We start from the raw sequence: 14,786 nt of genomic DNA on the forward strand, positions 1-14,786 counted from the left end.
ATACTAAACACTACGGTTTACCGTGGTGTAAATATATATATATATATATATATATATATATATATATATATATATATATATATATATATATATATAATTTAATAATAATGCTAGCAACAGTCTTCCACTTAAAAACCGAACCCTGCATAACAAAATTTTATCTGACTGCCTACATACAACATTTCCATCTTCCCAACAAATTCCAAAATGTACAATAAACTATCAAACATTGCAAAAAAAGATAATAATAATAAAAAAAAAAACTTCCATTAATTTTTTGAGTGCACTAATAAAACAAATATCAAATTCCTTTTCATAAATTAAAAAGGTAAGACTCATAAATTAAACTGGAAGGGTCCGAACATAGCTAAAACTCATCCTCATTCGCTTCCGACTGAAACACCCCATTTTCCTGGATGAACTAAATAATATCGAGTCGAACACCGTCAAGTTCATCTTGCATGTATGTCTCCTTCAGTTCTAAATTTGTTATCTGGATGAGTCAAAGCACAACACTAACAGATTGATTGACCGCATCTTTCTCAGTCTTACACCTACAGAGTGGAATGCATTAAACAATCAGCTACTACCTAATTCTAAATTGTAATTGTAATCTAGAGGGAACTGGGAAGGAACCAAAAAGATTTAGGAATAAATATTTCGAAAAGAACACATACTTAGAAAGAGCAAAACATACAAAACTATGGCTCAGTCAGGCACAATCACGAACATGATGTGATATTGATGGTAAATCCAGAGGTTGATACTGAACCAAAAGTTTAGCTTGACTTTGATTGGAAAAGTAAAGATTTCTTCGGAAAATCTCAATGTATTTTTTTCAATCAGCAGTATTTTTACGCCTCCATAACTTCATCTGCCATATTCATGGCGAGTTTATCAGGATGGAGAAGTATATATTTTCACCACGTGGCATGAAATTTGTGTACGCTTATTGGAGCATTTTAAGAAAACTTAGAAGCAGGGGGTTTTCCTTTTTTCAGAAACACAGAGCGGCAAAGGACCATAAGTTTTGTCCTCAGCTTACCAAACGCAGCCTTACATATCATATATACGTTAGTAGAGATTCGTCTATGAGTTTGAGAGAACAACACGTAACATTCAACTTTGCTAAAGGCAGACATTTTCCCTTGACAAAACCTCAGATAATCATGGAGTCATAGAGAGATGATAGAGTAACTTAGTTGTAAAGACCCAGAGGACAAATAGAGAAGAACGGACACATACCTATTACACTGCGACCATGATGCATAGTTGTGGTTGCTGCAGTTTGTGCACATCCAATCTCCATCACGCCATTGCTTTGCTCTAACACAGAGAAAAGATGCATCACAAAATCAAAATTTTGAAATATACATGCCCAGACACATATTTAGAAATTAAACGTAAAATACCTATCACACTTCTTCTATATGAGTCTACAAACAATACAATTGTGTAAAACTTTAACAAATTGGGAAGGCTGCATAATGGAAATTGTTTCATGCACTGCAACACTGGAGCCTAGGTAATTCAAATGATTGAACGATTATTTTTGAGCCGGTTTACGCACATGTAATAATCAAGCAAGAGATTTAGCTATCAGTAATGTGATAAGACTATTGATTATTGACAACATTTAGATCCTCTACAGCTAACTTCTCAGGACTCGCGTGCACTTATTCCTTCACATTTGATTGATTTTCTTCTCCTTAATTATGGTGTTGTTTGTGGAACTGTGGTGCTGATAATTGGTAATCCAAGTTAACATAAAGCCAAAAAGTTTCATTGGCGGAGTTTAGAGCAGTGAGCTAGCGACTCCTTTCTGATACTAAAAGGTGCGAAGTTCTCATATAAGCAAGTGACAAACTAACAACAATTTCAAATAACCTAAGCCCACCTTTCCGACGAAAGAGAACCATCTGAAAATATAGCATTTATCCCTAAAACATAAACCAGTACATATAGTAGCCTTCCAGATGGCTTATTTGGGCGATTGAAGTTCATGATTGCTCCCAGAGAGCCTCACAGACTCACGAGTCATATCCATTCTACTAATGATGTCACCACCTTTTACTACAGCCATTGAATTTGAATAAACTTAATGCAATTAGATATAAAAGCAAAGTAAGATAGATGAGCATAACTTTACGTGGCTCCCACAAACTTAAAAGTTAAAGTATTGATCGAAGTTAAAAATTTTATAATTACTCTTTGGATAGCACGTCCAATAAATTGGTCGCATGAAAATAAAAAGTGAAAAAAGAGATTCCTAGATGTTTGTTTCTTTTTCTTGTGTTGATTGGTAAAAATGAGTGAAAAGCCAAAACAAAGAAACAAAACCAATATTACCCTTTTCCAAGAAGTGTAGGCACTGGTGTGAGCTGTGGTAACTGCACTTGACCTTGTGAGTTCAAGGTGTTATGGAGCTTCCATTGCGATATGGGTAAGGTCCGGGATGTCGATCATTGCCGGGGGCCAATATGCTCATAGCCCCGGTATGAAGGTCGTTGATTTGTCTATACTTCTAGAAATAAAGTATGTAAGAGAAACAGTCTAATTCCATAGTATATAGTTTAACGTGCATTGGTAAATGATTATCTTGTACACTACATACCAGAAAATGATTGTTTATATCTCCTGCATTCAACCTCTTGTTTTCCCATTCACCATAAAATTCCTCTGATGCTAATCGCTTTGTCCCATGACCTTTACAACATGAAAAAAACAATATAAATAAATTCCATGAGAGAATTGTATATTGGAAGTATAGTGGTTTCGTTCAGGTATCTACACAACAGTTTTGTGATATAAAACTAGAAATATCATTAAAAACATAAGAGACGAAAAAGAATGGGATGTATTGCACTTACTTGGAAACATTCTGTGGCGGTTTGTGTTCATCATGGAAGAGGTCATGACGGACGGTAAAGAAGCATCGCATTTTTTACACTGGCCAAAATAACAAGATGGTATAAGAAAATATAAATCTGAAGAGAGCACCTTGTGGAATTTGGTACAACTTGGAATAAGATGAACAAGTGTTGTTTAGAATTCTAATATGTTTATGTGGAAAATATTACCAATCGCCAATGCGAGGTAATAGTTGTGGAAACCACAATTGCATATCCAATCGCCAGTGCGCCATCCGCTAGGAATCGCAAGCGAATTAGTATTGTTTATATGAGAAAATCCTGAACTACTGCTTCCACCACCTAACGGCCAGGTTGCACCAGTTTGAAGTCCATACCGATCAACACCTCCAAGCAACCAAGTAGAATTCAATGGAAGTGACTGCTGAAAAGCAGAATTAGGTGACATTCCCATGTTCATCCTTAATCCTCCCACCGTGGTGCTCCTTGTGCCCCGCAAAATAATGTGCATAAGATTGAAGAGAAGCTCCGGGCATTGCAATTGCGGGCATTGCTGCTACCTCCTTGGGTTGACCGCACTTTTTGCACTTTTCTCTTGACGCATAATTGTTGTTACTGCAACCTATTGATCCCATTGGCAAAAACAAACCCAACAACGCACATCCAGCCAGAAATACGCACACCCAAACCACAAAAAAACACACACACCACTCAACCCAATTGTTTACAAGTTCCCAAAAATTGATAAGTAAAACAACAACAACATGAACTAGACATAGCATCTCATTCGATTATATATTAAGGTAAGGATGAATGATGTGTCACCTGAGCAGATCCAATCACCAATGCGAGGTAGCCATTTCGAATCAGCAGGGGTTTTGTTGTCGACTAGAATTCGAGGTTGCTTACAACCACTATAAAAAAAAAATGCTTTATATCACTGTTAAAAACAGTGACAAAAAAGTTTTTTGTCACTGTTTTTTTTTTTTCCAAAACCGTGACGGAGTGGGGGTCATTTTTTTCCCCCAAAACCGTCCCAAATATTCTTTGAAGAACAATCACAAATAGTTAAAAACCATCAGAATACAACCATCTTTTAGTGACGTGTTTTCCTGAAATAGTGATAAATGTTATCCATAACAGTCACCAAAAGTAACACTTTTATATCTGTTTTCACAAAACCGTGACAAATGGTTATAATTTTTACAAAAAAATAAATAAAAACAAAAACATTCACTGAATTGGTTTTGCACTCCATATCTTTACTGAATGCCTGTACACCTTAAAGAAATTTTTTAACAAACATAATCCATTAAATTTCCAAATAGCATTCATAAACACTAATTCCATTGAACCAATGGAATCCATGCTAGACTTAGATAACTATTACATGTATTTAAATCAAAATCAAAATGAAACATCTCAAGAGTTAAAAAAAATAAATCATCCCAGCCCGCCGGAGTCGTCATGTGAATTTAAACACATTTATCGTTCGTTTTGAGCGTAGTCTGCAACACGTTCTTGGACGAAGCCAACAAAATCGTATCCTTGCATCTCACCAACCAAATAATACAGTCCTAAATTATGCAAGAAAACCAAAATAAATAATATAATTAAGTAATCAAAGCAAATACTGACTAATAAGGCATTAAGACTTTGCAAAGAAGATGTCTTTGAGGCTGCCTAGTGGACCTTGTAATATACTGGCACTACAATACAACTCAACAAAGTATATAGATATGATCGATCGGCCTCAATATTCAAAGAATAGCAAACCAAGAGGAGCACCACTAACCTTGCAAACTTGGACATAAGTAGCCTAAGTTACTTTTTTCAAATTCAACTATCCAAGGGGTATCTTAGAATTTGTTCATCAATTGGGTTGCAACATTGTATGCAGTCTTGAAGATCACCGAACAGACCTAAGAATATCAACCACTTTGTCCCACCCATGACATTGTTTCTCCCTTTTCACGTACAAAGTTTTCCCCTTATTGAGAGCACCAACTTTTATAGTAAGTCTAAGGAGTATTCCTCACACTCTCCATGTGACATTTTCCACCTTATGTAAACATATTGATTCCAACTATGACTAGAATAAACAAATTTCATATAATACTATAATGAACTGCAATAGTACATTTAATCCTACCTTTCGTGTCGTACAAAACATAAGATCAACTTATTTGAATAGCTACTAAACTAAAAGTCAGCCTTCACAAAATAGATGTACTATGGCAGCATAAATTCACCTTCAAGATAACATTGTTTAGAAGATCAGTGTATGTGCCCCCATGTGCACACCCATAGACACCATGTATGCAACACCCAACGAGAGAGAAAGAGAGTTAGGAAGAGGAGGGGGAGGGGGATTAATTGGAAGACTCTAATCAAACATTGCATGTCATAATGTAGTGTTAGGTTATCTCTCCTTTTAAAACTAACATGCTAAATGTTGACCCTCAACAAGTAAGGTTAATAATACAGACAAGTGTTAATAAGTGGACATATTGAACAAGTATCATGACCACAATTGTTTGGAGTGAAAAGATGAGATCGGTGTTAATAATGACTAACCTTCTCTATCCGATCCCGAGAGATAATTTCAGTTCCACATTTTACTACTTCTTTATCTTCTTTCTCAACACAGTTCTCATTAACAAGTAATGCAGTTGAGCTTTTAGAAGCAAAAACAAACAAATAAATAAAAAAAAAAAAAATCAAATTAACCTAGAGAAAGAAAAACATACCTCAAATTTTAAAACACTCTTACACATAAGGTGTGCCTCGCATATCTGAGATGTATGCAAAGTAATAAGGTCTGGACATTAGAGAATGCGCAGAAGCCAAATTCACGAGTAAGTAAAGTAACAAGACTGAAATGGTGATGGAGTTTTGGGTAGCAGACTCAAGTTTCTGAGCTGATGGAGTTTCAGCTTGACATAATGTTTGGCCTCCAACATGCAAAGAATGCTACATTACGAAATCAATGAAAAAAATAAGAGAATCAATACACTCAAAGCAGAAAAGGTCGAACGATGCCAAACGTGTGACAAATATTGAAGTGAATAATATTTTGGAAGAGTGAAGACTTGAAGGATGACAAATTTGGATTGGGGGTTTCACAGTTCACACTAACAGATTAATGGATATTAATTAAGTGAAGACTTGTGTAAATCTGACTTAATTTTGATTCCTTATAGGGGTACACACTATAGCCAGTACATCTATTGACAATAGTGATCAGTAAATCTGAATAGCAACATATATAGAATGGTGGGTCTACTTGAACTGAAAACAGAATACCAAAAACCACATGTGAGCATTTGATCAAATATTTAATACACACAAACCCATTAGCTACAAAGGAGTATAGATAAAAATCAGAGAACAATGTATCAAAATACCCTTCCACTTAAAACACATACACACCCAATTATAATTGTATATTACATTTGATTATACTCAACTCAGGAACTATTGTTTGAATGGCCCAAATAGTATAACAATTTGGGCAGCAAACTTTCTGTTGCTAAAGGAGCAAACTTTGTGCAGCAAATCAACAAGAAATAGGAAATTACCTTCTGAATATGTTTTCCTCGCAGTATTTCTCGAGTCTTTCTTCTGAATAGTCGTCTTCAATTCGAGTTTGAGTGTTTTGAAAGAAGAAGTTACAGAAAATAAGAAAACGAAGAGGAGAGGATCGATAAGAAGATATGTGAAGATGGATGGGAGATCCAGGAACAGAACAAATGAAGGAGATGAAATTAAACTGTAAGACGTATCGGGACATCGGGTTGATTATTCCTCAACATCTGGCCCTGATGAAGAGCATGAGTTCAATTACCACCGAAATTTGAAGCCCCACCCCGATATTCGAAGCTCAAATCACAATCGACTTTGATAGATACTGATAATTCGAACCCGTAATAGCAGGAAAGAGGGAGAGCTTTTTTTTTAACGAAGTGGAAGTGAAGATAGAGAAGAGAAAGCTTTGTCTTTTGAGTTTTGAATGAAGAAAATGAGAACTGTGAGAGAGTGGTCAGTTTAGACTTTAGATAAAGAAACTGAGGGTGTGTTTGTTAAAATTTTACTAATGGAAAGGAAAGGAAATAAAGAAAGTGGTCCACTGTGGAAAGGAATGGAATGGAATGGAATGGAATGGAAAGAGTTTTAAATATGTGTCTGGTAAACTGTGGAAAGGAAAGTAAAACTGAGGAAAGGAATAATCCTGTTTGTTATGCAAAAGCTGTGGAAAGGAAAAGAAAGCTGGAAACATGAATACTTCATCATACTTATCATTTTTCTCCAAACTACTTATCATTTTTCTCCAAAACTCATTGCTCTCGGAAAAATAAAATAAAAAACAAATGGCATGACCTTTTTCATTTTGCATATATATACATGAAACTTGTAAATTAAAATGAATTTAGCATATAGAACAAAAAAAAAAGACAAAAACTATCCTATTTTAGGAGTATGAACACTTGTATGACACCTGCAAACTCATATATAATATTGTCTAACAATAATAATAGAGAACTCCCTCAAACACATAAACTATTGTTGCATTCACTAAAACAATAATAAAATACTACAATAATCTTGAAAACATCCAAAATAGTTAATGGATCTGAAATACTACAAAAGATTTTAACACTCCATCATAAAAAGAAAAAGAACACATGAAAGCATATCCAAAGTGTATCTAAAACAACCACAAAAGACTTGAGAACCCATCCACTCAATTATCACCAAGCTTCTTCAATAACCAACTAGCACGCTTGTTGGTATTCATCTTGAGAAAAAACATTTTTAGGTTTTCAACACCATCTTGTGAAAACAACTCCATAGCTGCAATCTTTTGTTCCTCATCCAACACATCAATTTCATCAATGGCTAAACAAATTTGGTCCCAAGTGAGGGCAAGAGCATTGTTCTTACTAGCCTCAACTGCAATCCTCTCACGTTCAATTTCACTCCTCACACGCAAAGAATCTGTCACATTCTGCATAACAAGCCTCATGCCTTCTATAACATTAACATCATTGCCTTTCACCTTCCATGCTCTTGCGCTTCTTCTGAGGCAATTTGTTTGGACGGGCAGACTGACTTGATGGTTGGGAAGTAGCAGTGTGGGAGCCTCCACCTTCGTTATTAGTTGGTGGGAAGTTATCCACATGGATACGCATGCCTTCCCTAAGAAAAGTATCTGAATACTGAACCTGTGATGACATGTCCATCTCACTTGCCACTGTAGCGTCCTCATCCACCGTAAGACCAGTTTTTTGTATGTCACCACAAGCAATATTGTCTCCAAGCACTTCAACCCACTCCAACAACCTAGGTATTTGCTTACCTTTATAGGTCTTCTTTTTCAGGTTTGCCTGCGACATAAAAAAATATTTGTTGGATTTCAAGAAAAAAATATTGAACCAATCTGCACTAAAACTGTCATAACTTTATTTGTATAACTCGGATTAGTACAAGGTAAATTGGGTATGAAACTATACTAAATTGTCTACAACTAACTTTCAGGCCATGAAAGGAGGTTCCCAACAGAAAATGCACAGAACGCCACCAAACACAGAACTTCGTCAAAAAAATCCTGGTTGACCTATCTGCACTAAAACTGTCATAACTTTATTTGTATAACTCGGATTAGTACAAGGTAAATTGGGTATGAAACTATACTAAATTGTCTACAACTAACTTTCAGGCCATAAAAGGAGGTTCCCAACAAAAAATGCACAGAACGCAACCAAACACAGAATTTCGTCAAAAAAATCCTGGTTGACCTATCTGCACTAAAACTGTCATAACTTTATTTGTATAACTCGGATTAGTACAAGGTAAATTGGGTATGAAACTACACTAGATTGTCTACAGCTAACTTTCAGGCCATGAAATGAGGTTCCCAATAGAAAATGCACAGAACGCCACCAAACACAGAACTTCGTCAGAAAAATCCAAGCTGACCATTATGTACTAAAACAGTCGTAACTTACTGTGCAAATATCGAAACAAGATGAATCCAATTGTATTGGAAAGCAGACTCACAGATCTAAAAATCTTATTCAAGCCCCGAGACCAAATTCTCAAGCACAATTTTTCAAGAATCTTCTTAACCAACACCAAAAATTAAACCAACAAAAACTGCTTACACAATATATTATTTGTCACAAAATTAAAGGAACATAAAATCTTAGCTTGGGCACTAATAACTATGTTATCAAAAAATCAAATAATTAAAGTACTCACTATACTACAATAACTAACAAAACTTGTTCGCATAAACATTCTTACCTTAATTGCATCTGCCCATACTGAAGCATCACTTTCTATCATCATTGTATCCGGATTCCAACCAAAACCACTATGAGAAAAAGATCTCAAATCTTTGAATGATTTAACCGCAGCCCTCTTTGTCTTGATTCGGTTTTCAACGTGTTCAATATCGATAGCAAAACCCAACTGATCTCTCATTGCCTCAGTGACAGCGAAGAATGTGATTTCTTTCTTCCATCCACCGGTTCCCCTTAAACCTTTCGCAAGATGTTCCAAGAAAACTTCTAACATGACATCATCCATAGATTGAGTCCAAACTAGTCTCCCTTTCGATCGATCGCGTCTTGGTGCTTGTGGTGTTTGAGGTGTTGCTTGTGTTGTCATCCCTATTAAAATTATTATATGATCATAACACATCTATTTCCACAATATAAATTATTAAAAAATATAGTACATAGGAATTGAAAATATCCATAAAATTTAGATTTCATCTTTTTAATCAACAACATATAATCAAACCATAGCATTTGCAATTCACACTTTGCATAAATGTCAGATGCAAGTACATATTCTTACCACCCAAAAACAAATACAACATATAAATAACTAAAAAACATAAAAGTAGTCGATCACTCTCTTTGTGTTTGAAACATATGACGCTCATTCCACATGCTCTCAGTTAGGTTGGTCCTGAACAACTTCCACTCATTAGTTGGCCTCAGTGCACTATAATCCTGAGCTTGGCTACCCATATCTCTAGGTTCCTCCACATCCGGTTCATCCGGCCATCCACCAACATCGACAGGATCAACCTCTCGTATGAAATTATGTAGTATACAACAAGCTATGATTAAATCAACTTGTATATCCACATTGTAAAAAGGAGTTGTCCTCAAATAAGCGAACCGTTTTTTCAGAAGTCCAAAAGTACGCTCGACTACATTACGCAGTGAAGAATGTCTAAAGTTAAATAACTCTTTCTCATTCCGTGCTGCCATTTCTCCAATTTCAGATAAATGATACCTTGTTGCCCGGTACGGAACTAAGAAGCCTGGGGCAAGTGGGTAACCGGCATCAACTAAGTAATATTTACCAGGTGGAACAAACAAGCTCTCCCTTGGATGGTTTAGAGCAGCTCTCAATATCCGACTATCATGAGCAGAACCCTCCCATCCGGCCAATACATATGATATTTTCATATCAAATGTACAAGCCATTAGAACGTTATGCGCTAAATTCCCCTTCCGGTTGCGATACCGTGGTTGGTCTGCTATAGGTACCATTGCCGGTATGAAAGTACCATCAATTGCACCAACACAATCCTATAAAACGAGGAAATAAAAAAAAAAAATTACGACTAACTTTATACCTTTAAGGCAAATGCTAGCTAGGTTTAAGAGTAAGTATTTTACTCGGTTTACCTTAAAATATCTCATGGCCCAAGGCTTCATATTACTTCCTGTTGCTGGGGAGTTCGTTTGACGTGCATGTCTTATGTATTCCCTACCAAGCCTCAATACAGATTGCAAAACTCTATGAAAATGTCGGTGGATAGTTTCTTGTGACCTTATCATAGTCCAAGCAGTAGGCCCCATACGTGTATCGTGGCCTAAAATGTAAAGAAACATTGCAACTTGTTCTTTCACAGAAACCCACCTACTAGCAGTCAAACCTCTTTCTTGAAGTCGTTCACATAAGGTATTAAAACATACTCTATTCAACCGGAGCATTTTATGACAATTATTATCAACTTCTGAATACAGCCTCTCTAGAGCTAGATGTCTCTCGTAGTCCCGATTTCTACGTGGCACCCTCTCAATAGGCATGTTCTCAAGCATACGTGACATTACAAAATATGCAGCAATTACACAAAAGACTGCAACTATTTCGTAGTCATCCATATTCCTAAGACAGTCATTATTGATCAACAGAGTTACAATTAATTAACAGATAAACATATAATATTATCAAGGAGTTAATATTAATACAATTAATTAACAGATAAATATTAAGAACAACATATATAATATTAACTAACATGAAAATGTTTGCGATATCCGATCTTGTATATTATCAAGGAATTATAGTATGTTGGTCCTATCAAGTTAATTAATTACTAATCTATTCTAATAAAAAAGTTTAACTCCCCACAAAAAATCGGTTTTTGGTTCAACAAGTTTGGCTAAAAAAAATTCACGTTATATTTTCCAAATTTACTCCCAAATTCGCTTATCTCATCTATATTACCCAAAAAAAAAGGGTAAAGTGTTCCTTATTAAAGCAAACTTGTTTATGTTTACAATTTGATTTTGCTTCTGTCATATTGATGATAACCGTGGAAACAGCAAACTTTTAATCTAAAAAGTATAACAATAACATAACAATTAATTCGGCATAATCATTACAGATCTAAAATCGATCTAAATAGAAATGAACGTTCATTAGGAAAAAAAATGTAATTAATAACATCGCCAGAATTGAAACTAAGAACACGCCAGTTACATGTTTAGACTTCAACAGATAAGAAATTGTAGTAGATCTCGATATAGTTAAACTTAACTTGATCGAGCAGCTCCCCTTGTCAGAAAGTTTAATAAACAGTCTTTCAACCCGTGATTGTTTATATATAATACCTAATTCAATGACGACTATCCAGATTAATTGGCTCTCTTTGCTTAAGCACAGGTATTTTCGCGTTTCTTTTTTTATTCAAATTATTTGACATAAATAAATACTATGCCTATATAACATAATAAGAAAAAAATTGTATATTTAAAAAATATGTTTATCCCACAAAGAGAAAGACAAGAGAGGAAGAAAGTACCTGAGATAGAGTATGAAGTTTGAGTGGTGTAATGAGAAGAGAAGAAGAAAGGTGTGGTGGCTTGAGCTGTCGTTTTTTTTTTTTTTTTTTTTTTGAAGTGGTTCGCCCTCTTTTTTTTTTTTTTTTTTTTGTTTCTTTTCCTTTCAGCGATTTTTTTAGGGGTAGGGCACGGACACAAAACCATTTCTGTTTCCCTAGTTTTGTTTCCATACAGAATGGGCTATTCCTTTCCATGGGACAAACAAACAGCCAAAAAACTATGGAAAAGGTGGACCACACCTATTTTCCCTTCCTTTCCATAGTCTTTCCTTCAGAACAAACGCACTCTGATTTTCACGGCCTACTTTCTTTTTTTTTTTTGGCAAAATAACTTCACTACCCTTGTAAGTGTAGTCAAGGCGCGCGCCTAGGCACGCTTAAAGCGCAAGGCGCACTTGTAGTGCCTCGCCTTGACTAAGGCACGAGAGGTAATATAAGGCGTGCGCTTTTTGTGTTGTTTTGTGCTTTTTGTCAAGGCGCGCGCCTTATCAACTTTTACAGTTTTTTCATTTTTTTTTACAATTTTTGCTATACGTAACACATTTACACTCGATCCAATTGTTGTATGATATAAGAAATTGTACAAATTTAGTAAGTTTCATTGTGGAGTACACTTTAAACTTAATTTTGACTAGTTTTTGTTAAGTTGTATGGATTGAGAGAAGACACAAAGATGGATTAAATTTTAAATGAAGTTTTACGGGATTCTAAAATTGAATCATGTGTTCTATTTTATGAAGAGCTCATTTGGCTCAATTCGATCGGTTCATTATTTTAGTTTATTGAAGTTGAGCTAGATTGTATTGAGAGATACGAGTTTTATTTTGCTCTCTACTTATTGCTTAAGATTTTTCTTTTAAATGACTACAATGGTTTTATGTTTACAATCACATAAAATTAATTTTAAAGTTTGGCTAAGCAAATCAGTGATAATTCATGCCATATTTAATATTTATTTTATTTTTTATTACTACGCGCCTCACTTTAATCAGGCGCGCGCCACGCCTCGCGCCTTGCGCCTAAGGCACAAGAGGGTGTTACACCTTAGGTGCGCTTTAACGCCTTTACTACACTAGAAGTTGTAACAATGATGAGAAAATGAGAAATACCACCACTAGTAATTTCTGGTCTATACAAACAGTGACAAATTGTGGTCTGGGTCACTATGCATGTTCTTTAGAAAAATAACATTTGTGACTATTTCGAAAACACACGTAATCAAAAACATTTTGAAACAATCACAAAAACCCTTTTCTGCTATTTGTGATCGTTTCAAACATAACAGTCACAAATAACATTTTAAAACAATCACAAAAGCCCTTTTTTGTACTAGTGAACGGTTGCAAAAGGATCTGAACGCGTAGTTTCTGTTTGTGCAGCTTCCACACTCCCAATCCCCTTCTCTCCCTTCCTCTCTCTCTCTCTCTCTCTCTCTCTCTCTCTCTCTCTCTCTCTCTCTCTTCTTTGCAATTTGAGGTAACACAATTTGAACGAGAGAGAGGAAGACCACGGACGTCTGTAGTGACGGTGGGTTTTCTCACTGTTGCGGGAATCCTAAGAGTCGTAGAACTGTAGAAGTTGTGGGGAGAGACCGAGAGAATAGCGGGAATTCAATTTGAATGAGTTTTGTACTGTGTATTTTTTTTTCGCGTATTTGACTATTTGGCATAAAGTCATAAACCACGGTAGAAAGTGGAAAATTTATATACCACTGTTTATGTTTAAGGTAGTGGGGATGTGGAGTACTCTCATGCTGAAAAAAAAACTAACCATGGTATATGGCCCAACTTATCCCACGGTTTTCATGTAACTGTGACATATACTAGTAAACCAATGACCAAAGAAATTTCCGCCGTGGTATATAAGTATTTCCCACGGTTTTTTGAGGAACCGTGGTATAAACGTTCTTATTGACCGTGGTATATGTGTCATTCTGTAGTAGGCTCGTTAAAAACCACAAACATATCGTCTGGATCGTTAAAAATCAGATCATATGTGGATGGTTCAAGGTTACTAGGCTCCGCATAAGAAGGATCAACTTAAATTGGGTCATCAAATATAAGACATGTTTCATCTTGATCACAATACACCTTTCTTGGGACTTCCAAAACCACATGCCAGTCGGGATCTTTTGGATCTTTAGAGTAGAAAACCTGAGAAGCTTTATCTGCAAGAATGAATGGTTCGTCACTCATATTATCCGAACTAATTTGATTTGACAAATTTACCAATTTAAGGTTCGCTTCTACATCTAGCTTCACACCATGTCTAAGTTTAACCTATTCACACTTGAACAAAACAGGCTGGTACCCATCTCGATACTTCAACTGAATGATATTCGTAAGAACACCGTAATATTCTGCAACATCTTCTACTGGGTTCTTATCCTTCGCGCTAGCCCGGAATGTAGTTAGACACTCTATGCAAACACCACTCTTTTGGTTCCTCTTATTCTCCTAATAGTCTTTTGTAATAAAGAGGAAACCATTGACACAATACTACTTTATGCGCCATGGCACGACTCATTTGGTCCGCCACTATATGTTTGAAAGAATCTTCCTCTATGTCTTCAAACTCAGGCTGTCTTCTCAACCAAGGAATGAACTCGTTGTCCATGGACACCCTATATTGGCATGCCTTCCTCCCTGCACACTGCCTATGAGCTTCCAAATCTGCAGTGTACTCCCTAAATAAGATATTACGTTTATAAATATATGTATTAGTTAAAGCAATAGTCTGTTTAAGTATATAGAAGTTATAATTTC

General features: G+C 35.7%; 1 long non-coding RNA gene and 1 pseudogene across 1 annotated transcript; both read right to left on the reverse strand.

Annotated features, from left to right (window-relative positions):
• Positions 1–317: 317 nt before the first annotated feature.
• Positions 318–2,412, reverse strand: LOC147511520 (uncharacterized). The gene is made up of 3 exons (XR_015219427.1): positions 2,350–2,412; positions 1,246–1,326; positions 318–554 (listed from the first exon to the last, which is right to left on the reverse strand). It is a non-coding gene; the product is annotated as an uncharacterized LOC147511520 (long non-coding RNA).
• Positions 2,411–14,216, reverse strand: LOC147511521 (uncharacterized; annotated as a pseudogene).
• Positions 14,217–14,786: the final 570 nt, after the last annotated feature.

The sequence above is a fragment of the Coptis chinensis genome, chromosome 3 (genome assembly GCF_015680905.1).
Source record: "Coptis chinensis isolate HL-2020 chromosome 3, ASM1568090v1, whole genome shotgun sequence".
Taxonomy (NCBI): Eukaryota; Viridiplantae; Streptophyta; class Magnoliopsida; order Ranunculales; family Ranunculaceae; genus Coptis; species Coptis chinensis.